General features: G+C 34.8%; 1 protein-coding gene and 1 pseudogene across 2 annotated transcripts in view; one reads left to right on the top strand and one right to left on the bottom strand.

Annotated features, from left to right (window-relative positions):
- The window catches only part of CCSER1 (coiled-coil serine rich protein 1), a 1,235,477-nt gene that overhangs the window by 109,692 nt on the left and 1,098,605 nt on the right, over nt 1-27,180 (top strand). The gene's annotated exons all lie outside the window — the stretch shown is intronic.
- On the bottom strand, nt 11,313-11,413 carry LOC122890586 (annotated as a pseudogene).

Raw genomic sequence — 27,180 nt, 5'->3', positions numbered from 1 at the left:
TCTTTCCGTGCCAGCTTTGATTCAGAACTCAGGGTCTCTTTCAGTTTTGCATTTCTTATCTCACTTCACAAAAATTTTCCATCAAATGAAAACTTTCATGATGAAGGTTGACTTCATTTCAGATCTTGGAGTCACAGGAAATAATCATCTGTTGCAGGTGAGAGCACAGAAATTTAAAGTACACCAGGGGAAAGAGCATAGAGTATTCGAGAGTCCTGTTCGCTCTCTCTTCTGGAGTTTCCTCCATTTCTTTTCAAGGGCCACATTCTTCTCCAAATTCTGACCCATTTGTTCTTTTCCTTCATTTAACTCATGCAAAGCAGATAATCAGGGTACTCTCAGGCCCAGGGCTCAGTTGGCCCAAAGGCCCTCAAAAATATTTTAGCAAACCATTTTCCCAAATAAAGCAGGGTTCTCTTCCAGCTGGATACTCAGAACTGCTGCAAGAGGATTAATCTCCTCTGTTTCCTTACAAATGCTTGTCTCCTGTTGTATCTTGTTAAGTCTGACCTCCTCTAATCCATCTTCACACTGCCAACAAGGTGTGTAACACATCAGCCTGATCTTGATCACTGACATATTTAAAAATCTTTCAGTATTCTCTACTACTTTCATTATAAATTCCAGTTTTGTTAATATGGCTTACAGATGCCCAGGCTTCAGCTCTCACTGGTTGATTTTTGTTCTTGTTTTTGTTGTTTTTAACATACTAAGATGGACTCCCAGCAAATATTTACTGAAGGTGTACTTTCTACTGTAGGATTAAGCTAGGTGTTGGGTGCAGTAAGTAGGGGGGAATGGTTTAGCAGATTGTGTGACAGTAGAACTTCACGGAAGTGAAGCATGCATTGACAGAACGGGAGACAATCATGCTAGATGAGTGACTTAAATGCACAAGTCTCACTCACCTCTGTGATGTTTCAGTGCTGCTTGACATACTCTTTCTTATTAACTATCAAAGTTCAACTGCTAAAAAAAAAGTCTGAAAACTCCTGATTTATTTGAAGAGTGAATATGTGCTCATGATAAAAAAAAAAAAAAGGTAATACTAGGCAATGATGATAAGGGCTAAGTAAATCTAAGATATTATATCCAAGGGGAAGGGATATTTATGCAGGCTGGTGTAGGTGGGAGAAGCTTTAGGAGAGGTTGTACTTGAACTGTACTTAAGTAAAATTTAATAAAGGCTGGAATGGGTAGGCATTCCATAAGCAGGAATCAATATAAAGAGATTAAAGAAATAAATATTTAAGTATATCTAAAAAATAAGGTTAAACCAGCCTTCCAAAAGTAAAGATTACTTGGGTATTATACCTACAATTTTAAATCCTGTTATTATTTTTTTCTCATGTTTTTAAGTAGTCTAAAATAAAATAAGGCTTTGCTTTTGATTTGCTATAAAATATTAAATATATAAATATTTGAATTAAAAGATAACTTGTTCTTTTTATGACTCTGCTGATATATATCAATAAAAATCATCATAAGGTATTAACCAGGAATAATAGTTCTATGAATCGGGACTTGGCAATAATACTTTTCTAAATAATGCTTTACTTCTATTTTTAGCAGAATGGCTTTCAAGTTCTGAACAAACTTCTCTATGAAAATGTCTAAAAAAATCTTTTAAAATGTGTTTTATGAGACAAGAAAGTGATATATTTACAGAAAAAGTAATAATCCTTAAGGGGAAATCTTTTTTTTTTTCCAATTTATTTATTTTCAGAAAAACAGTATTCATTTTTTTTTCACCACACCCAGTGCTCCATGCAAGCTGTGCCCTCTATAATACCCACCACCTGGTACCCCAACCTCCCACCCCCCCCCGACACTTCAAACCCCTCAGATTGTTTTTCAGAGTCCATAGTCTCTCATGGTTCATCTCCCCTTCCAATTTACCCCAAAGCACATATCCTCCCCAATGTCCATATCTTTAAAAGTAGTTATCAAAGGCAACTTTCTTTCTAACGAGGCAGTAGCTAGCTTGTTAATGTGAAAGACCATTTGAGGGTTCTAGTAGCCAAATCTGTATTCATATTTTTTACTCTGGTAGAAACTAATACAGGCACTTTTTTTCTAGTTCAGTTGCTTAGTTTTTTGAGAATTCTTTCTCTAACACCGGGAATTAGGACAAAAATTATTAAAGTTTTTTTTAAAGATCATATCATTTTAGGAAAGGAAGAGAGCTTAGATATGTTCTATCCCAATAATCTTTACAAACGAGGAAATTCAAACCATGAATAACATGACTCTGTATTATCTAACTTGCCAAAAAAAAAAGGGATATAGGATGGAAGGATTTGAATTATATTTTTGGATATACATTTTAATAAAATTAATGAATATATTAAAATATAAGTGAAAGTTTTGTTAAGTGACTGTGAGTTTAGGTAATGTACTGCAGGCCCTTTTATGACACCTTTTAAAAATTGTGGTTGGCTCTAGGCGTGCCTGTGTCCTTCAATTGGTTAAATGTGCAACTCTTAATTTTGGCTGAGGTCGTGATCTCAGAGTCCTGAGAGTGAGCCCTGAGTGGGGGCTCCATGCTCATAGGGAGTCCATTTCTCTCCTTCTCCCTTTCCCTCTGCCACTTGCCCCCACTCATGGGCTTTTGCTTTCTCTCACTCTCTCTCTAAAAATGAACAAATCTCTAAAAAATCTTGTGGTTGACTTTACCCGACAGCTATAGTTCAGAGCTAGAGTCATTATTTTTATGAAACATCTTTAAATACCCAGTGAAAAGAAGACTACAACTTGAACAAAAAATTTAAGCAGGGTCATTTCTTTAGCAACTCTGTGATCTTGAGTGTACAGACACATAACCAAATGTAGATCTGAAATTCCAAGTGTAGTTTAAATTTGATTTTAATTATATTCGGTAATATATATTTATGTGTGCTAATTCTGAGCTTAGAGGCATGATGAGATTTTTGTTATTCTAGAATAAAGCAAACTATATTCTTAATGATTAGAATACAGTGTTAATCAGCCCCATTTTGCAATCTAGCTTTTATTATAGCCACCAGGAACAGAAACTCATTTCTGTAAGAAGCATACCTGTGGTTTTGTTTTATTAGCTAGATCTTTTACTACTGACTGGTCCTGCCTGACACAGTTTGCAGATTTGATGCCCATAGGTTTAAGTCAAACAGCTGTTACAGATGGATTTGCTAATCTAACTTTAATTTTTCCTTTTCTGTCCTTATATTTACAATACCTCTCAGGAGATGCGTATACTTTCCAAGAATACGAAAGCTTTATTCTATAATGAGGGATGCAGAGTTGTTTTATTAGGCAGAATTTTACAGTTGAATCTGTCCTTTTTTCCCCCCTCTGTCTTCATTACTCTTTTTCTGACCCATGTCTTTCTCTCTTTCCAACAAAAACGACAAAATTCTTTGATACATTTAGTAACAGAATTTTATGGGAAAATATATTTATTTTTCATGTAATAAAAAATTAAGTAAAAAAAATGTGAAAATCAGAATGGCAAAGTGATGCCTTACATGAAGCACATTGGTAATAGTGAACCAAGTCTGCAGCCAGAGAATGCCTTCTCCTAGGGGAAATACTTTATGACACATACCTCATATTATTTACTTCAGGAGATGCTTCTTGTTTACCTTGATTGTCTTTTACACACTTAGATGGTCTTACCTTAAGCCTTTGAATTTATTCTCATGTATTTGATTGCTTATTAATAATAAGTACAGACTTGGATTTCTGCATGGTAATGCTGCTCAGTCTATGGTAGGTGCTGTTTAGCTTAGTGTTTCCAAAATTAGACAGATGCTAAATGTGATTTAAAGTGTTCTCCTAATATTAAAGCTGTCAGAAAACTGCTTATTTCATGACAGATTGATAATTAATAACAAAAATTATACATTCAAAATTCTGTGGCTATGGAAAATTTTTTAAAAACTAGGTAAATATCTTTTAGAAACATTTACAGTGAAGTTAATTTGTGTGTAACTAAAACAAGTCAAACTGAACTCTGGTCTCTATTGTAAGTCAATATTTTGTTTTGTACATTGAGTTCAATGAATAGTTTTAAAATCTACTTATAAGCTGTACTAAAGAAAAGAAAGGCATATACCCTATTCCCATAGGCTTGCTCTGTGCTTTTTTGTTACAATAGGAATAGTTGAGTGAGTGTGTGTGTGTGTGTATGTGTGTGTGTGTGTTTTATCTTAGAGTCAGGGGGGAGAAGCAGGGGAGAAAGAAAGAAAGGATTAAATAATAAATGAACATGTAAACTCATTATGAAAACATAATGATAAAAAAGATTTAGCCTTAAAAATATCATCCTTATAAAAAGATGACCATACATTCAGTGACCCATAGAGTGTTGATTGGAAGTCTCTGAGAATAGTGATAGATCCTGAGGCATTTCAAATATATTTTATGAGGAAAACAAATTATAACTATATATATGCTTCTCTTTCACCATGCATGTTTGTTACAAAGCAAATTTCATTTATTAGATACTTGCTAGAGAATTATCATTTTTTCAGAGTGCTTTTGGATGAAGAAAAATAGTGTACTCATGCTCATTTACTCAGTTGCTTTAGAGAAGTAAAAGTCACATTGAAAATAGAGTTAGTGGTATGGAATAAATCAACATTCACGATTAAGTTGACTGTAAATTCTTGTTTTCTTTTATTGGAAGTAAATGTCTTTATTAAAAATTACCATTTTATCCAAATAATTATATAGATACTCTATCTAAAAGGAGGGGAGCATAACTTTCCTTCCCTTAAGTGTGGGCTCTGAATATTGCCTTTTTTCCAAAAAGCACAGGATGGTAAGTGTGGACACAAACAAACAAACAACACTGTACGGTTGATATGATGTTGTGAGCATGGTACTTTACCCTCACAATCTTCCCTGGAAAGCCATAACCCCAAGCTAATCATGGCAAAAATTTCAGAGAAATTTCAGTGAAGGAGACTTCTATAGTACACCTGAACAGTAGTCTTCAAAATTGGCAAGGTCGTCAAAACAGGGAGTTCTGCAATATTGTCAAAGATAAGAGTAGCCGTATGAAACATGACAGCTAAATGTAATGTAGTATCTTGGGACAGAAAAAGGCCATTAGGTAAAAACTAAGGGAATCTGCATAAACTGTATTATTCAGTTTATAATGTAACCATATTATTTCATTTTGTAACAAATGTACTGTACTATTATAACATGTTAGTGATAGTATCCATTTTGTATAGGGGGATATAGGAACTCTGTACTATCTGCTTATTTTTCTGTAAGTTTAAAACTGTTATAAAAAAGTCTATTAACAAAAAGAAAATATTACTTTAAAATTATTTGTTTAGTGTTCACTTTTGGAGCAATTATGGGTAGAATAAAGTGTTGATGAAGAAAGATAGAAGCACATTACCAGTAAGGACAAAAGATCATTGGTTTACATGAAGAGCTGTTTTAATGGCACAGGTCTGTTGGCAATCCATCAGAAGATAAGCATTTGCATTAGTAAACTAACTATAAACATAAAAAGTGAGTTTTCCCATGTAATCTTTATAACTACATATAGAATATAATTAAAGGGAGTAAGAGTATGTATACTTATAATTCAGGAAAATACGATGCAATTATATCTTACTTCTTTTATTCCCAAGGTTGTAAAACAGTGTTTATAAACAGAGTTTGAAGTAACACCTGGGATTTGGAAAATACTGTCAGAAGACTGCGTAAATGGTGTCAAACTGCTCTTGGTGACTTGATTTAAGAGAAAGGAATTATGTCAGACTATATTTTAAATGACATAAGCATATGAGTGACTTACAACTCAAAAAACTTTAGGGTGAAAATTATTCCTACAACAAAAATAACATCAGCATGTTTATGTTCATGCAGATTATGTGACTTGTTAAAATTTAAGCAATGTGATTATGCTTATGTTTGGCAAATGTGTGATTTGAATGGTTTGTGAATTAATATTCAATTTTTAATTCTTTAGTTGGGATGAAGGTCATAGGAGTTGGAGGTAATAAACTTTACTATGCTAGAATTATTGCTTAATATTTCACATCATTTTAACAGACAGTATGTGTTTAGCAAATATCTGTACTTTCATACATAATTCTTAAAATGACCCAATAGGTAAGAAAGGAGAATGAATCATTCATTAAATAAAAGCCAAACAACATTCTGTGAAAGCATAAAGATGGAATGGTCAATTCTAATGTCCAGGGATGGGAAGAATTAGAGAAATCTCCAGTCTTTATGGACCAAGTCTGGAAAATCAAATGAGATATCCGTAAGGCAGGAAGGTGGATGCGATATTTGTGCCAGATGTCTTCCAGACAGTACCAGTGCTCAAGAATTTAGGAAAAATGTAAATACTGGTGGTAGTTACTGAATTGTACTTTTTACCTGGTGTACTTCTGAAGAGGGTTTCAATTCGTACTTTCTTATTTGTAAAAATTAATGAGATTGCAGTTACAATGTGGACTCATTTTATACATTGAATGAATTTCTGATAAATTGTGAAAATGAGTATTTACATATCAAGTTATATCTAACATTTGAATTTCTATTTCTGATGTATTCTCACTAGGGGAAAAAATGATCCCAACCATAGAGAAAGATGAAAAGTGTAAGAAGGAGCTAAAAAATCACTTGTGACAGTGTCAGAATTCATTTTCAAGGAGATTTCTGCCTTTGTGAGTGCAGTCTGTATGCATTCAGACCTCTAGTACTAACTCTGAGTGAAATTCATCAAAAAGGAAATCAATCCACATTATCTCAGTACTCTAAAAGCATATGTAAATTAAAATACATCACATAGCTAATTCCAATTTTATTGACAGATCTTACTGCTTCATAGGGATTTGAATATTTAAATATTTTAACAGCCTGTACTGGTTCCTTTTCAGGAATGTCATTCTTCAGAAGTATGGCAAAATTCACCAAGTGTGAAAGCCATGCAGCCAACTTTTTTTCAAGTTTTTTTTTTTTTTCAGTAAGTATGTGGTTCCTGTGTTTATGTATTTGCACCCCATTTTTTTTCTCAAAGGATTTAATTATCCCTATAATAAATGTGTGTGTGTGTGTGTTTGTGTGTAATTACTGACTAATGAATAGCAAGGTAATCTTTTGTACTTGACACATTGGTTTTAGGGAATTTTATTATGACAACATTTTCAGTATTGCCTGAGCTTGTAAAGGATTTGGAGATATTTTTAATACCTCTGTGATAATGAAAACAAGTTTCATCACCGATAGTGGAAGTCCACGTGAACATTATAAAACATTAGAAATGGAAATAATATTTTTCATGCATTATTACATGCATAAATCTAAATTTATGTTAAGTAAATTGTTCAAGGAAATGATCTTTTCTAGAAAAAAAGAAAATTTTGAGAGAAAATTTTAAGTAGTAATTAAAAAAATAGAACTCATGGAATTTGTTTTAATTTTAAGGAATTACATTTATGGACCATGAATTTTATTTCTGTAATGCTAGTTTAAAGGAAGAAGGATTTCCTAAATGCTCACATTTTAATAGCTTAAATTTTGTGAGGGAGTAATGGATGGAGGATTGACATAAAGAAATGTGATGCTGAAAGAAAGAACCCTTGGAGCTGATTTTTCTCAGGTTAAACACTGAATTTCTTTTTTAAAGGATAAAATTAATGCTTTGTTTTTAATTTCACAGGAGTTTCAGCGTACAGAGATGAGAATGGTTTGTTTCTTTTTAGATCTTTTCATAGCCCAAGGGAAGTAATGATTTCCTAGAATGTACGCACTTTATTATCTGAATTCACTCGAATATCTCTATCTACTCTACAGTGAAGTAAACACACAAACCTAGAAACAAAATGGAATGCAATGATAAGAATCTGAGATGTCTAAATGAGTAGATATAACTAGCTGGAGAGCATAAGAAAGTCATGGGCAAAGCATTATTGCCCAAAAAAGTAAGATCGTGAGTCTCTGCATTGCCGCTCTCGAGTAATTGCTGTATGACTTGATGTTAGCGAGTCATTTGATGAATTTTATAAAAACAAACAAATAACAAACTAAACCCTTCATTTCAGGAACCTTTCAAGTTAACTTACCTCTCTGTTCACATAGGTAAATCTGATGACAGGACCTTAAACTCAGTGGTGACAGAGTCCTGTCACTATGACATAAAAACAGCTGTTTGCTAACACCTCAGTTTGGGAAGAAAAGTCATATTTCACTTGAAATTTCAGCTGTTATTGAAATTAAAGTTACTGTTCTGACTAACTCTGTAAAGGGATTAATATGGTTGAAAAGGATGCATAAAAACAAAGCCACAAGACTCATCTTTAGAATGCATTCTCTCCATCTCTAGGAAAACTCCACAAGTGCCTGGCTTTTACAGGAATGGCTACAGTGGAGAGTCTTAGTGTGGGGGAAGATCTCCTCTTACTGATAGCTCAAGAAATAATAAAGTAATAAAGTAGTGGGGGGGTACCTGGTGGCCCAGTCAGTTAAGCATCCTGACTCTTCATTTTGGCTCAGGTTATGATCTCAGGGTTTGAGACTGAGCCCCCTGATGGTCTCCATGCTGGGTATGGAGCCTGCTTGAAATTTTCTCTCTGCTCCTCTCCTCTCAAAAATAAATAAGTAAATAAGTAAGCAAAAAAGCAATAAAATCCTGTGTCAGTTTCCTACTCACTGATATGGTGTTTGAGGTTCTTATTTTTATTTCTCCAAAGATGGATTTATTTATTTTAGAGAGAGAGAGAACGTGCATGAATGGGGGGAGAGGAAGGAGTGGGGAGAGCGTGGTCAGGCTTATTCCACGCTGAGCTTGGAGATGGACCTGTGATGCAGTCCCACCACCCAGAGCTCATGAAGTGAGCTGAAACCAAGAGTCACATGCTTAACCACTGAGCCACCCAGGTACCCCTCTTTGAGGTTTTTAAATCCCCCACCAGGTTAGTGATAATTGGGTGAAGATGGAAATTAAGAAATGCTTCTTTCTGTACCCAGAGAGTATGCCAGAGTTAGAATGATAGTGGTTTGTTGCTTTTTATTAGCGGAGTACCCATATTTACTCAGTCTTTACCCATCTTCCAGGTTAGTTTAGGTAATGCTGTTTTGTCAGTGGGTGCCCTGTCTCAGCCCTGATGATTTAATTGAAATAAAGAGCATTTGCTTTTACCTCAAGGAAAGCTTTTATGAATCCCTTCTCCTCCCCCTAAAATCTGAATGTTATGAATCCTACTACCAGCTTCGGGAAGCTGGACATATGTGGTTTCCCAGAAGACCCTCTGCTGACCCTATGCCCATGAACACTAATGCTGGACCCCTTCGCATCCTTGATGATTCTTCTGCATGTCAGTTCACTTTTCTCATTCTGAAACCCCCAGAGCTCGCTGGGAGTCTGGCAACTGTGGATATTACTAGAGAATAAATTTGTTCTGGCACATAATATGTCCTGAAAAATTGTATTTTAAAGAAATGAATGAGGCATGCCAGGGTGGCTCGGTTAAGCCTCTGCCTTTGGCTCAGGACATGATCTCAGGGTCCTGGGTCAAGCCCCACATCAGGCTTCTTGCTCAGTGGGGATTCTGGTTCTCCCTCTGTCTGTTGCTCCCCAGCTTGTGCTTTCTGCCTCTCTGACAAATAAATAAATAAAATCTTTAAAAAATAAAGAAATGAATGAATACTATTTGAATTGTTACACAATAGTGTGATTATCCAGTGTTTGTGGCATTAAACTCTTAAAATAATGATACAATATTTATGTTAGGAATCTTACTATTAAATATAATAAGGTCTTAATCAGAGATTGTTATGAAAATTATGGTTTTGGTTTTAATAAATGAGAGAGAGGCTTAGCTTTTATTCTGCACAGTCTCCCATAGTGTTTTCTGTCTAGGGTTGAATGCTCAGATTCTGAAATCATCCAGCTGTTTTTGAAACCCACTTCTGATACAGACTCAGTGAACTTAACTAGTTACTTAAGCACAGTGTAATTTTGTGTTATTCAGTAAAATGAGCATAATATATGTCTAAATCATATTTCTAATGACAAATAATATCAATATTAAAATAGCATTCAGTAAATGTGAGTTCTTGCTTCTTTTTCCTTGAATTTTTCATTTGATTTCCAGGAAAGTAGTTTCTTTTGTCTGTTTTTCTGTTTACCTTGAAGTCTTCTCTGCTGGGTACTTCTCATTTCCATATTATTTAAATATTTGGCCTGTTCTTAGGCTCAATTTCCAGACTTGTAAAAACTTTTGCTTATACCTGTGCCTTTTGATTATTTCATCCAATCACCTAGCTTGATAAAAACCCCAGGTTTCTACCTCTAGCACATAAATCTGTCCTCTACTCCAGGCACATAGGTTAATTATCTACCCGAGATCTTCTCTTGGATATTTATTAGACTGCTGAAATATGTCTTAAACAAATCTCCTTAGCCCCCCAAAATTCGCCTATTCATCTCAGCAAGTACTAATCCATTCTTTGATTTGCCAAAGGTTAAAAACTTGTTGCCCTTTTCTCCTCGCTCTCTCTTAAACATGTAATCCCTTGATAAATTCTGTAGGCCCTGGCAGTAGGGGTGAAATTGCTCATCATTGGCTCATGTACCAAGGAGATGACATGACCATATTACCTTCTTTTTTTTTTTTTTTTTAAGATTTCTCTATTTATTTTAGAGAGGAAATCAGGGGGAGAGGCAGAAGGTGAGAGAGAGTGAGTCCTCAAGCAGATTCTCAGCTGAGTGCAGAGCCCAATGCAGGGCTTGATGTCAGGACCTGATATCATGACCTGGGCAGAAACCAAGAGTTGGACGCTTAACTGATTGAGCCACCAGGTCTCCCCCCATTATTACCTTCTTAGACAAATAATTCTTAAGGTCAGTGGATTCTTAAATATCCCCCAGAACCTTTTCTGAGATCCATGATGTCAAAACTATGTTCAGATTAACACAAAGGCATTAAAAATTTTGACATGTTCTTCTCTGTGGAATGATAATAATAATAGTACCAAATCTTAGCATTGTGTCTTACACAGTATACACAGTAAGTTTTGTTGAATAATTTATTAAAATATTACTGAATATGTTAAAGCTAATGAAAGAAATTGTGGGCTACATAGAAAGTTAGGTGCCCTGATATCCAGAACCAGGCTCTCATCGTAATGCTTAGAGTCTCAAAGATAAAACACAGTAATTTCCTGGGACATTTGCTTAATGCTAGACTTCTGACAGTTTTCTATAATTTCTTTTTATAATGTCTTAATTTGTGCCCTTTTACTTAAAGATGCGCTCTAATTTTATGGGAGAGGGCAGATAATGGAATTTGGGAATGAAAGAGTCTTCATATTTTGATTCTTTCATATATACTGGCAAATTGTCTGTCAGGAGAATTAGGTACTACACTTGATCTTAGCCAAAAGGCCGAGAAGCAATGTCAAGAGAATTAGGTAAAATTATAGGTCAGTAGCCATTTATGGGGAACTATTTTATTGTCTCTTCTTTAGGATTATAACTATTTTCAGGTTTTTGGTATTTCAGTAATTACAAAGGTTTATATTACTTGAATTTACAACTCCTCACTCGCAGCTCAGCTTCTTAGTCTATTATTTGTCTCATGTTTTCTTTTTTGAGTTTTATTTATCTTTTTTATCTGTAAGGTTGTTCTTACTAGACTTAATTGTTCTCTAGGGATTTCAGATCATGCATGAGCTTTCTTATACCTTTCTGTTCTTCATTTGTATTTTGCTCTTAGAAATTAAGCAAAAGTAAGTTTGACATTTGATTTTTATATGAAAATATTATTGTAGATGGTTAAACAAGACAATGGTAAAATAATTTACTACTAGCTTCTCACACTTAAATAATTCTACACTTCTCTGTTTTTACTTGCAAGCTGGATTTGTAACCATTTCCTGTGTCTAGGTATACTTAGACACTGGGAAATGTGGACACGATATTTACCAGGCTCACACCCCCACTAGAACATACAATCTCTAAGTCTTCAGAATGTGTTGTGACTCCATTATAAACCATGGCAACTATGAAAACCCAGCCAAATAAAAGAAGTTCAAAAACACAATATTTGACTTCAGTATTAATGGATAAGGAGGAGAATGTGGGGGTGAGAGGAGAGGAAAAGAAGCACCATATTAAAGGCAAGAGAATAGTTTGGGAGAAGGAGCAGATTCATGAAAGAGGTGCAGCAGGTCATCTGCTGTGATGTGTAAGGAGGATGGGAGATGAGCTCGTGGCACTTGATTGGAGGAAGCTTATATTCTGGCCTAGGGGGTTTAGGCTTTATTTCTTGTGCACTTGAGGATTTGATTAAGATTTTTCTGTACAAGGGAGTACTATCATCAAAGTTGTGGTTTTTTTTAAAGGGAAAGGGAAAGTTTTCTTTTTTCTTTTTTTTTTTTTTAAGATTTTATTTATTTGACAGAGAGAGAGAGGGAATACCAGCAGGAGAGTGGTAGAGGGAGAAGCAGACTCCCCGCTGAGCTGGGAGCCTGATGTGGGGCTTGATCCCAGGACCCTGGGATCATGACCTGAGCTGAAGGCAGTCGCTTAACAAACTGAGCCACCCGGGCACCCCCAAAGTTGTATTTTGAAGGAATCCAGTCCACTAGATTATCTTTTTCATTGAAACCTCCCAACTCCTGCTTCCTTCTTTTGTTCTTGGTCCCTTATCAGACACCCACGTGGTTAATGGTGGCCTCTGTGTGACTGTGAATAGTGCTCTAGTAGTCTCACGTCTGGATCAGGAGCGTTCTCATTTCTTCCTCTTGTTGGTTTTCATTTTGTTCTTTCACTAGACGCAAAAGTAATTTTTGACATTTGAATCTAAAATAAAACAGCATTGGGGCACCTGGGTGGCTCAGTGGGTTAAACCTCTGCCTTCAGCTGAGGTCATGTTCCCAGGGTCCTGGGATCAAGCCCCACATCAGGCTCTCTGCTCAGCGGGGAGCCTGCTTCCTCCTTTCTCTTTGCCTATTTGTGATCTCTGTCTGTCAAATAAATAAATAAAATCTTTAAAATAAGATAAAATAAAATAAAACAAAACAGCATTAAAAATGTCCGAACAACAACTACAACAAAATGTCTGAACAAGCAAACAGTAGTGTGCCTTACTCAACTTCACTAACTGCAGGTTCATTATTACAAAGAGGGAAGGAAAGTGGCAAGTTTATATTCATAAAGAACAGGAGAAATCCAAATTTACTTAAAACTTTTGTCAGATAATTTTCTGCCAACTTTTGTAGGCCTGTGCTCACTTAGTAATAACTTAGTGGAGATTTAAAAATTATATTAATATTTAATATTAATATTGAGGCACTCAATTCTAAATTAGTTTACTTCTTAGAGAAATGGAAATATAAGATAAAGGAAACAGAAACTGTGTTTCTCCTAGAAAAGCTTTATTTGTGGAGGGATCTCACCTCTAAAAATTTATATCCTGTGATAGTTATTCATTGAGGAAGACATTAATCAAATTAACACCAATATACTGCTCCTTCTGTTGGCATATTATGTAGAATGTTTATCACTTGAATAAAAGCATAATGGAAAAATAAGATTGCACTAGTCTTCTAATTTACCACTAGGCCAGTAAAAATTACTCCTTTGGCTTGTAATTATGTCTGAATCTTGGTGAAAGGGTGGGGAACATTGAGCAATGGCAAATTAACTGTTTTGTACTGATTTATGTATATCATTGATATGGCAATATTTTAAGTTGTTAACTGTTTTTCACCTAAACTGTGTAGTATATGGCTTCCGTAGGTAATGCTCCTTAAAATTTCAGTCGACATGAAATATTTCTCCTGGACTCCTAGACAGTGAGTGATGGAGACTCATTGTATATATAAAATATTCCCTCTTGATACCGTCTTTTAAAAAGCATAGATTTTTATTTTTAATCTATACATGTTTTGTAAGATATTAGGAGCTATACCACTAGTCAAATACAAGGGTTATGTTAATATTTGTTAATCTGTTTAGTTTTAAGTGCTTTGTTCAATTTAAATGGGTTATAAGGTTTCCAACTTAAGTCAAAATACAAAACCAAAGAAAGAATAAACACTTCAATATCCATGATGTCATAGATTAATAGAAAATCGCATTTTCACTTACATTTAAGATACACTTGACAGAGATCAAGACTAACTCAGATTAAACTCATAACCAAAAATTTACAGCAGTCCTTACAAACAGGATTATATTTTTACTTACGTATATTAGCACTGTCAGTTATATAAAATGAGATGGCGTGCCTTTATTAGTGGCATTATTGATTGTAAATAAACAAAAATGTCCTTTTCTAAAACTTAATTTGGGTTTCCTTTTAAGGAAATTCTAACAGATGACATCCCAAATAAAATACAGATAATAATAAATTTGTTGCTATAAATCTTCAGCAGAAAACTAAGTATGGATCAAGCTAGAAAACACAATTAGCTTAGCAACGATGTGACTATTGTGAATGCAAGACACATTTTTGAATACCAGAGGTATTTTGAAACAAAACAAAGGAGCCAGAATACCAGCTTACAGCTAGAAGGAAATTAGAAGTCATCTACATTTTAGTTTTCAGTGCATTCAATGAAGAAATTGAGACCTAAGGTCATATGAACAGTTAGAATCAGATTTATTTATAATAATCACATTTTCTGACTCTAACTTAGTGTGTTTATATCATAAAAATTTGATTCCTCTGGCACTTATGGCATACCGTACATATCTATAAAATTATGTAATATATATGTGTGTATATATATATATAAGCTATATACATACTAGCAAATATATAGTAGCCTTTGTAATTAAGGAAAATGTTATACAATTTATACAATGAAAAGATGAAATCAGAAAGGGGAAGAGAAGTTCTCATTTTTATATTCTGTTAGATTTGGAAATATAAAATATTCTGTTAGATTTGGAAATAAAATTTATATTCAGCACACATACACATATATATGTGAAGATGTATATATTTTTATGTGCATTTGTTTTTAAGTATATATCCACACATACATATATTCATCTCTTAAATGATAATCATCATTCATCATGGACAGAGATAGTATGATGAGATAGGAATAAAGAGGAAGCAGAACATTTAAATTAAAATTTCTCTTTTTACTTACTGGATGGCTGTCTTTGGAAAATTGGTTAATATCCCTGAATCCATTTTGCTTTCTTTTCTGTAAAATGGGGATAATGAAACCGAATTTGCTGGTTGTAGGGAGGGTTAGGGATAATGCATATAATGTGGTCAGCAGTATCATTTCATGTTGTTCAGTTTGTACTGTGACACACATCAGAATATTGAGGCCATTGAACTCTTTGTTTATGTCTCAGCATAGTATTTCTAATATGCTAACATGATTTAAATCCAAAAAATATGATACTGCTGATCACTTTGGTACATAATTAACAGAAGTGGAATTGTTATGTTAGCATACATGAAATAATCCTTGGGAATCAAATAACTAGTTGTGATTTAATGTCCATTAATCTTTATTCTATTGGGATAATTGTGATTTGAATTTTTATCAACAAAAGATAAAAACATGGACTTTGCAATTGGAGAGACTTTGTTAAAGCCATGAATTAGCCTCTTAGTAGCTATGTGAACAATCTATTTACATCTACACATTTGTGTAAGAAAAATATAATAAAGCTTTACCAGGAAAGTTATTGTGAGGATTAAAGGAAATTGCACATTTAAGAACCTTATTACAGTGTTTGATACAGAAAACTCAGTAAGTATTAGCTACTCTATTATTGTAGTCATTATCATTGTTATTACTTATGTAGTGGCACTTTTTTGTCTCTCTTCAGAAACCAAACTTAATCTTTCCACAATTTCAAAAGTGTTAAAGTTATGGTAACAGGGTAGACAGCAATGTTTTTGGAGAAAGATACATAACCAGTGATCTGTTGGTATTAAGATGGGGAGACGATACATGGAATCATTTATTTTAAGGATCATCACATTTTGATAGGATCGTTTAAAGTCTAAGCAACCCATTATTTTATAGCTTCATTTTTGTTCTTATGCTGCCAAACATTAATTCTAGACACTAACATTGTTAAGATAATTCACTGAAAAAACTGATTAGTACTGTAATAGAGCAATAATGAAAGCAGTGATTGTAAGAAAAGAAAAGGAAGGACTAATTCATGCACCTGGATAACATATTTGTGAAACTAGTTTATTTTACTGGCTAAGTCATAAAGTAAAATGTAAAAAAATTATGAAGATAACTCAATAAATAGCTGCACAAAGATTTATTGAAGGAAAACATGAAATCTTATGATAGATTTGACATTAATGAACATTGATATTATCATTAAAGAAGACAGTTACAGATTCCACTATCCATTTGTCTGTTGTCTGTCTGTCTACTCACCTACCATCTTCCCATCCATCTTTTATCACCTATCTACTTTACTTTCAGAGAATGGTGATTGCCCTCTCGTCCTAAGTCATCATGAAAATTATATTTTCTTACTTGACACAATATAGATAGTGAAATAATCGATCAATATAAGCATAGTTGATTGTGAAAAATATGATTTTATCACTTCTTGGCCTTTTGGCTAAGATCAAGTGTGAAAAACATGATTTTAACATGATAATAGTATGTTAAAAATTTTAAGAAGATGTGATGATAAAACATGCAGTTCTAATTTCATTTTCATATCATTTTGATTTTCATCATTATAACAGAACTTTAAAAAAGAATATACTTGAAAATACTTTCTGAAGTAATTAAAACACTGTTATATTCTTTTAACTTATTTGCAAAAGGATATACTTCTAATATATCCCTCCTGTGATACTTACTGGATACTTACTGATTTGAGTGGGATGAGACATCTGTTGATTTTGAGTCTTAATCTCCTCTGTTCCAAGGCTCTTTCACAATGTCCTCTTAGAGACTATTCTGTATCTCCTAATTTTGGATTAAGGCCATTTACTAAGTAAAGTGCATGGAGATCTGTGGTGACGTCAGCTTCAGGATCTCCTTCTGAATACTGTTGAAAACAGTGTCCATCCCTAAAGCCTTGAACTTACCCTTTTTTTTTTTTTTTCAGGAGGTGATGACATTTTATTTATCTTTTTTTTCCAATTTATTTATTTTCAGAAAAACCGTATTCATTATTTTTTCACCACACCCAGTGCTCCATGCAAGCCGTGCCCTCTATAATACCCACCACCTGGTACCCCAACCTCCCACCCCCCCACCACTTCAAACCCCTCAGACTGTTTTTCAGAGTCCATAGTCTCTCATGGTTCACCTCCCCTTCCAATTTACCCAAATTCCCTACTCCTCTCTAACGCCCCTTGTCCTCCATGCTATTTGTTATGCTCCACAAATAAGTGAAACCATATGATAATTGACTCTCTCTGCTTGACTTATTTCACTCAGCATAATCTCTTCCAGTCCCATCCATGTTGCTACAAAAGTTGGGTATTCATCCTTTCTGATGCAGGCATAATACTCCATAGTGTATATGGACCACATCTTCCTTATCCATTCATCCGTTGAAGGGCATCTTGGTTCTTACCCTTTCTTTGATTGCTATATTGGATTTGGTTCCCAGTGCATATAAAAGTTTACACTATACTGTAGTCTGTTAAGTGTGTAATAGTATTATGTCCAAGAGAATGTATATACCTTAATTTAAAAATACTTTATTGCTAAAAAATGCTAAGCACCATCGGAGCTTTTAGGGAGTTGAAATATTTTTGCTATTGGAAGGTCTTGCCTCGATGTTGCTGGCTGTCTGCTAACCAGGATGGTGGTTGAGGTGACTGTGGTAATTCCTTAAAATAAGACAACAGTGAATTTTGTCACACAAACTGATTCTTCATGTCATGAATGATTTCTCTGCAGCATGTGATACTGTTTGATAGTAGAGCTTCACAAAACTTTCTCAAAATTGGAGTTTCTCAAACCCTGCTGCTACTTTATCAACCAAGTTTATGCAACATTCTGAATCCTTTTTTGTTATTTAACAATCTTCACCTGCAGTAAATTCCATCTGAAAAAAACTACTTCCCCCTCCCCCAATCCTTAAGAGGCAATTCCTTATCCATTCAAGTTTTATCATGAGGTTGCAATAATCCAGTCACATCTTCAGGTTCCATTTCTGATTTTAGTTCTCTTGCTATTTCTACCACATCTGCCATTCTGTCCTCCACTGAATTCTTGAACCCTTCAAAGTTACCCATGAGAATTTAAATCACCTTCTATACTCTTATCCATGTTGATGTTTTCACCTCATCTCATGAGTCATGAATGCTCTTAATAGCATTAGAATGGTGAATCCTTTCCAGAAGGTTTTCAGTTTCTTTGTCCAGTCAGTATATTTTGAATGTTCTTTGCCCAGTCAGTTGTATTTTGAAAGGAATCTTTTTTTCTAAGCATCAGTTCTCTACAGTGGACTTGAAATATTTAATAAGCCATGTTGTAAACATGTGCTGTCATCTTTGTTGTTCCTTTATTGAATATAGGCAGAGTAGATTTAGCATAATTATTAGGGCCCTCGGATTTTGAGAATGGTAGTAAATGAATATTGGTTTTACCTCAAGTCACCAGCTGCATTAGCCCCTAACAGGAGAGTCCCCTGTCATTTGGAGCACTGAAGCCAGACACGGACTTCTGTCAACCTATGAAGGTCCTAGATGGGCATCTTCTTCCAGTAGAAGGTTGTTTCATTTACATTGAAAGTTTTTTGTTCATGGCAGCCAACTTCATTAATGATCTTAGCTAAACCTTCCAGATAACTTGCTGTAGCTTCTGTGTCAATACTTGCTGGTTCGCCTTGCACTTCTGTTATGGAGATGACTTCTTCCCTTACATTAACCAACCTCTGATAGCTTCCAACTTTTCTTCCACAGCTCCTCATCTCTCTAAGTCTTTATAGAATTAAAGAGAATTAGGTCCTTGCTCTGGATCAGGCTTTGGCTTAAGGGAATGTTGTGTCTGGTTTGATCTTCTATCCAGACCACTAAAACTTTCTCTGTAACAACAATAAAACTGTGTTGCTTTCTATCATTCATCTGTTTACTAGAGTAGAACTTTTTCCATTGCATTTACAACTTGAATAGCTGTTTGGCACAAGATGTTTAGATTTTAACCTGTCTTGACTTTCAACATGTCTTTCTCATTAAGCTTTAATCATTTGTAGCTTTTGATTTAAAGTGAGAAACACACAACTTCCATTCACTCGAATATTTAGAGGCTATGGTAGGATTATAACTTCACCTAATTTCAATATTTTTGTGTCTCAAGGAATGGGGAGGTCCAAGGAGAAGGAGAGAGATGGGGAATGGCCAGTTGTTGGAATAGTTAGAGCATACACAACCTTAGATTAAGTTCACTTTCTTATTTGGGCATGTTTTGTGGTGCCCAAAAATGATTACATTAATAACATCAAAGATGACTGATCACAGATCACCATAACAAATGTAATAATAATGAAAAAGTTAAAAATATTGTGAGAATTACCAAAATGTGACACAGAGACACAAAGTTGAGCAAATTCTTTTGAAAAATGGTGCGAGTAGACTTGCTTGACCCAGGGTTGCCACTAACCTTCAGTTTGTAAAAATCACAGTATCTGCGAGGCACAATAAAATGAGGTATGTCTGTATTCTTAGTTTATTCTGAGATCAGGGCTTATCATTTAAGTCCCTTAAAACAAGCAACTTGACCTATTCTCAAGGAGCTTTAACTTTAAGAGGCAATTTAGCTTGAAGGGTTTTCTTGTGGCTAGAGGAAAAGGGCAGTAAGTTAGGAAAATAGCAACAAAAGATAATAATGGAACATAGGAAGAAAGAAGAATAGGATAAAGGCAGTCAGGTACGAGTTATGTTTTCAAGGTGCTAAACGGGTTTCATATTTTTTGCTTTAGCCAGGGAATCCTTTAAGAAGGTGATTTTGGAATCTGAGTTTCTTTTGGCTGCTTCGTCAATCCAGAAAAGCAAAACACAAACAAAACCCCAGACAACTGAATATTTGGGATTTTGCTCTCTTTTGATTTAAGGCCTCTTTTATATAAGCAATTTTATTTATATTGCAAATTCCCCAGTTCACCTGTATTATTGCATTAGGTCTGGCTGCCATAGCACACTACCATAGATTGGATGGTTTAAACAACAGAACTGAATTTTCTCACTGTTCTGAAAGCTAGAATTCCAAAATCAAGGTGCTAGCATGATCAGTTGTTAGTGAGAACTCTTGGCCTGACATGTAGACAGCTGTGTTCTGTGAGAGAGGAAGAAAGGAAGAACGGGGGGGGGGGATGGGGAGGCGGGGGAGAAGGACAGGGAAAGGGTGTGGGGGAGAGAGAGACCTGGTGTCTCTTCTTATCAGGGCACTAATCACATCTATACATCTATGAGGGCACTCACTCCACACTCACGAGCTCATCTGAACTTAATTACCCTCTGAAAGATTCTGTCTCCAAAAGTAATCACATTGGGGGTTAGAAGTTCAATATGTGAATTGAGGAGAGGGGGCACAATAGGTCCACAGCAATGACCTATGTCAAAATCATTCCATTTAGAAAGATAGCTTTCAAATTAGACTTATTTTGAGAATGCATTTAAGAGATCTCTGAAGATCTAGGTCCTTTTTTGTACCTTGTAACTGTATTCTCAAACATAATAACTGGTTGTGTCTAATAGCAGACACAAGAAATCTTTAATCTCTGACGGGTGAGTGTTTGGAGATTAAACCTATCTGGAACTAAGCTGTCATGGAAAAAAAAAGACAAGCCAAGGAAAGTTCTCATATGTTTCTGATAGATGCCATAGCCACATCTGGCCTATTCAGCTGTTGAATAAACAAAAAATTTTATTTGTTAGTTCTTTGGGTCAACTCAAATGTCAGTCCTGTTGAACTCGTGTCTGTCCTCTGCCTTATGGATTAACCTCTATATACTCAAAAAAGAAAAAGATGAGAGCAGTCAGGAAGACCAGCAATATTTTTAGTAACAAGACAGATTTCCACCAAGTATAAATTTTTAAATCTGATCAGAAAATCAAAAGATCCCTAAAAGCCAGGATCAATCTCTGACAGAATTTAGTACTATGGTCAGAGAGAGCATTCTTCATGCTCTAATAGTGTCTAGCTGCCATTTGTTCTTTTTCAGCATGACAAAGAAAGGGGAAGATAAGTGAGGGTGAAGCTAAAGTGTAGCCGTTTGAAACATTGACCCTGGGCTACCTCTAAAGGAATTTTACAAAGCTGGCATTTTTTTTCCTCATAGCTATTTTAGGTTTTTGCCAGCTTATCAAAAAAGTCACATCTATCAAATTCCTTTAACATCTTTATCATCCATTATTTAATAAGGACACTAATTTTTGCTTCTGTTGGCTAATATTTGTGCTCCCCCATAGTAAATGACAAAGCTGCCCTTATTGTGATGTCATGGTTTATGACAGCAGATTGGGTCAGTATTACTCATGACATTTTCTGATACTAATGTGTTCATGCTTTATTTTATGCTATCACAAATGTAGCACTGATAATCTAAGAAAAAAATATATATCCATATATATGTTTAAAGTTCATTATTAAAAACTTACATTTAAACATACTGTTTGAGAAATACCCTATCAAAGGATGAAAAATTATTCACACCTCTGTACAGATTATTCCTCACGTCAAAAGACTTGACTATTAACCAGTCACACTCAGAGTGATACTTTCTCTGTGCAGAGATCAGCAGCCTTTCAGAAATGGTGTCCCAGTGAATATCTAAAGGAAAATTTGAGATAGTAGTGGTTATCTCAAGATTTTGTAGACTGGGAGTCTTCATTTCACCCTGGAATCTGCTTGTATCTTATTTAGATGTACATAATTTATGGCAGTTCCAGTGATGTAAAATGTAGCCATGACTTCCATTCATCCAGGAAGGCTAATGGGGCTTGAAGCTAATGTTGTAACAAAGAAAGTGATGCTTCAGAACTGAAAGAGTTGGTGGTAAACTAGGAAAAGTTAGATCCTTTCACGTAATTAATCCTTTAGGGAGAGACCTAGAGGAGATTAAGAGAAGTTTGATATTGCTGTTGTTGTTTCCTACCTCTTCCCTATTAAAATGCCTGGTCCTCTTATGGGAATATTGGGCCGTTACAGTAACTTGTCATATTTGGTCAAAAGCACAGAATGTTGCTATATATCCTGACTTACTTGATTATGTGTTTCTAGAGCCTTTTATTTTACTCAATGGACTAGCCATATACAGTTGATCCTTAAACAACACGGAGATTAGGGCCACTGAAATTGAAAATCTGATTATAATATTTACCTCCCCTGAAACTTAACTACTAATAGCATACACATGACTAGAAGCCTTACTGATAATATAAACAGTCAGTTAACACTTATTTTTATATTATATGTATTATACACTGTATTTTTACAAGAAAGTAAGCCAGAGAAAATAAAATGTTATGAAAATCACAAGGAAGAGAAATTACATTTCCAGAACTGTACTGCATTTATTGGTAAAAATCTGCATATAAGTGCCCCTGCCACAGTTCAAACCTGTGTTATTCAAGGGTCAACTGTATATTATTCAAGATTCGTTACTGTGGAAATTTAACTTTTGTTTATGAATTAAGAACTTTGGTCCAAGTGGATGAAATACCAACAACTTCACTTGATATTCATGGCTTTGTGTAACTTGGCCCCTATGCAATTTTTACTTATGCCCTTTTCACCAGCTCAGTAGTTTGTAGCTATGCTAAATTCTTTAAAGGCTGTCCTTATTCTGGTTTCTGTATTTTTACTGATTTGGACTACCCACCTCCTTTTCATCTAACTGAATCATACTCAAATTAGTTGATAATGTCACTTTCTTGTCCAGGTGGAAGTTCGGATATAGAATAAATAGTTTCTAAAATTAAACAAACAATTCATATGAAGAAGAATAAAAGAAAGCAAAGTGAAGACTTCTTTTTCACCTCGGCAATTCAGAATCTGTCCTAATGATAGCAAGAGGTGAACAGCCTAAACCATTAACTGCAGTATATTTGAGTTCTTTGTGTTATTTAAACCATCCATTGAAATTATATACCTTTACACATTTGTGATTTGTGATTCATATGTAAAATTCTGTAGAGTGGGTTTTTTTTTTAAGGAGATAATGGAATAATTTATTTAACTTCTTAAAAGTGGGGATGAACATTATGTAGATTATATTACTTCTCATACTTTTGCGAAGTGAAGCCCATTAAATAACCATCAGTGCTACAGAACTAAAGACTAATCAATTATGTCTCGTAACCTGGGAGAGAGTCTTCATATATCTAATGTAATTTTTTCAACAAAGATTAATAATTCAGATGATACTTGTTCTTTCATTCCTGTCAGCCAAAAAGGTATTGCAAAAGAGGAGCAGAGAAAAGGGAAGAAGAGAGGGGAAAGGAAGAGAAGGAGGAGGGCCAGAAGAAGGAGGAAGAAGGGTGTGAATAAGGAGAGAGGGAGATTTATTTGTTATATATAACATTGACTACATTATGCTGGAAGTAAAAAGAGATATATAAGGAAAAGATAGAAAGATACAGCTATTAGACAAAAAGCCTATTTATTCAATAATTAGTTGATATTATATGTGTAATAATTGATGATATTTAACCTAGTTCAAAATTAAAGACGAAGAGCTGTGAAAGAGAATTTAATGGGATCTTTCTGGAAAGGAAAAGGGAAAGTGAAGGAGAAGGGAAGGAAAAAAAAAAAAGACAAGACAAGACAAGAAGAAAAGAAGTAACCAAGAATATTTCTTCTAATTAGGAACCAAGTAGTACAACCACTACATGTCTGACAGTGTTGAAATCAAACAGCAATAATCCCCTGAAGGGGCAGAGTTTTTATATGTTGTGTTCTCTGTTACATCTTCAGAACCTAGAATATGGCTGGACCAAGTATGGACTTAATAAGTTTGTTTTTTTTTTTTTTTTAATGTTGATTTAGTTAAATCGTGTGGGATAAATATACAAAGTGACAAGTGAATCAATAACTCTTTTAATTTGTATTATATTATAGTTCCATGGAGATTAAAAGCTAAAACTTGCATCATTGCCTTGACTTATATTGTCTTGTATGTAATAATCATCAGTATTAAAAATAAGCAGACTTCTAACTGATATAGTTCCCAAGGCAAAGCATCTTTGATTGGGCTGATAGAGAAGAAATGTGAGGTTATCATAAAAGCTGACACACATGTAAATTAGATATTTTTTGGTCTAATAAATGGCAATATCTATAGGAAAATTATATTCAGCATGGTTTTATTTATACATAATTAATGGAATATTTCCTGTGCCACAAGTTTTAAAATATTTCTTTTAAAAGATGATAATGTTAACTTATTAGTGGTATTATTCTTGGTTCATTGACAAATCCAAGTAGAACATGTTTCCTAACAATTTATAATATTATCTAGAAAGAATGACAGTAAAATGCATGCATTTTGGTTTAACTACCCTTCCCCGTAGGATATTGTCTATTGCCTATATGAAATGCTTCGGAAATTCTTTATATTCTGCCATATCAAGAACATTCTTTCTCCTCCCTTTAATATTTACTTTCTGGGTTTAGAGTCTAGGATATCAGATTACATAAATTTTAGGTTAGGCTTTATTTAAATGATTTCCTTGTTGTGCACATTTTCTTAGAAGGGATAACAACTACGATTTGATCTTATTCTTGGAAAATTCATAAAGTGTTGTTTTGAGTGGTGGAGCAGATACTTATTTGTCTGTACTTGCTATAGCAACCTTTCTGCAAAGATAGCTCCAAGGCTCTTTCTAAGTTTGAAATGAGAACCCTAAGTGGGAAGGTCAGAATGTTTACCAGACTGTTTTTTTTTCTCTAGGTGAATTGAATACATACGTTTGTGTGTGTGTGTGTGAGTGCGTGTGTGTGTGTGTATACATATGTATATATATACACTTTGCTGTTTATATTATTTTTTATTTCCCTAGTACTGTGCTGTAGACAATTGCTGAATGAGAATTTTAAATATCAGTCCCTTGCAACTGTCATTCATAAATAACTGACACATAACATGTCGGCAAATCTTTGTGGCACTTATGTCTGGAATTTTTTTTTTTTTCTTTTATCACTTAGGTAACAATTTTAATGAAGACCTGTTCAAGAGGCATCATCTATTTTTGACATTAATTATAAATGCTGTTTTGTCTATTACAGTGTAACAAATCTTCCTAAAACATAATGGCTTAGAATGGCAAAAATCATTCATCATGTAAGATTTTTTGTGGGTCCGAAGTTGAGACAGAGTGTAGTGAGAGAGTTTTTCGTTTCCTCTGTGATGTTTAAGGCCTTTGCTTGAATACAAAATCCTTTCACTCACATCAAGTGGTTGTTAATGGCTGTCAACTGAGGGAAGATGGGATTCTCAACCAGGCTGTGTGTGTGGGCTTGGCTTCCTCACAACAAGGTGGCTGGGTTCCCACAGCAAATGTCCCAAGAGAGTCAGACAAAGCACAGTGCCTTCTATGACCTAGCCTTGAAAATTACATGGTGTCACTTCCACCACATTCTTTCCGGTCACAAAAGTCATAAAGTTTCAGAGTCAGGGAATTGAGATCCCACCACTCAAAAACAATCGGGATGGAATATATATTGGTGTGACCATCTTTGGAAAATTCAGTGTGCCACAATGGGTAATAGCAGTCCTGCAAAATTTAACATGGAAAGTTTCATGAACAGAGTATGTACCTTCTACCTGAATTGCTCAGAAGAGTGGACCACAATGATGGTGTCATTCTAATATTACATCTGGAATATATGCCAATGATGATAGACTTTATGGATCTGTAGTGCTAATATTGTTCCTATATATAGTCTTCTGTGGAAGCCCAGAAAACATGTACCTAGGGTTCATTTGCTAACTGGTGTCTGTGCACATGAAGAAATGCTGATCACTTTTTATTACTAAGTTATCAGAAAGCAATAATAGTTGTTTATGACTCTGTTCCTCCTGATGTTCTCTCTGTATTATTTGGGTCTGTGTGTAAAATGTATATAGATATGTAGTATATGTATTACATATATGATATGTATACATAATATATAATATATGCACATATAATATAGGTATTACGGTATACGTTGTAGACCACATTTGGAAGAAGGCAACCAGAATGACAAAGTATAATAAACTTCCCATAATTAGAATTACTGAGGCATGGGCTGAAGAGCCTAAGCAGACAGCTGTCAATGGAAGAGGATAGTCGTAGCAATATAGACTCAGTCATTAGTTTGGAGTTCGGATGGAAACTCTAGGATCCTTTGATTTATTTAGTTATTAGTGTTCATGAAAGGAATTCTTTAGCCCTTTTCCTAAACTAGCCATTGTATTAGTTTGCTCAGGCTGCCATAACAAAGTGCCACAAACTTTATTTTTTCATAGTCTGGAGGCTAGAAGTTTAAGTTCAAGGTGTTGTAGGGTTGATTTCTTCTGAGTTCTCTCTTTTACTCTATTTGCTGTTTCTGTAATGTACTGAGAATTGTGTTTCATTTTAATAAAGGAAGCAGGTAAACATAGAGTGTATGTATTTGAAATAGAAGCGTTCACATTTGCGAATGCTCTGCCCTCTTACTTTGTTCCTCCTTTCCTGACTCCGCCACTCCCAGTGACAGGAAGCCCTCCCCACTTCCCAACTTCCATTTATCTCAGCAGTGCCGCCTGTGGTCTTCCTGGATCTCATTCCTGTACTTCAGTGCTGCCAGGCTATGTTCAGAAAATAGAAAGCTGATTATGTCACTTCTTAGTTAAGTGGTTGTTAGCAGATCCTCATGAACTTCAAAATTAAATACTAATGTTTTAGCTTTGCTTAGAAGTACTTAAGGTGTTGATAAAACCTGTATCTCCTTTCTTCAACTCCTTGCATCTCCTCTAGGTCCAGCCATGCTGAGTTATTTTGATTTCTGAAGATATATGTCATTTTCTTACATTGCATTGCCTTTTAGCACACTCTTTCCTATGCTTGGCTACCATCTTTTCTTTTCCTCAGTGACTCCATTCAATTTTTCTTTAGCCTCTCATTCATTAGATTGAGATTATGGAGTTCTTTTTGTCTGGCAGTGTGCTAAGGAACCGGGAGGGAACAAGAGAGCCGTGGTCCTGCTCTTTGAGTTGTGTGAATTACTTTG

Source organism: Neovison vison, chromosome 11 (assembly GCF_020171115.1).
Source record: "Neovison vison isolate M4711 chromosome 11, ASM_NN_V1, whole genome shotgun sequence".
NCBI lineage: Eukaryota > Metazoa > Chordata > Mammalia > Carnivora > Mustelidae > Neogale > Neogale vison.
This window is presented reverse-complemented; position numbering and strand designations above follow the sequence as displayed.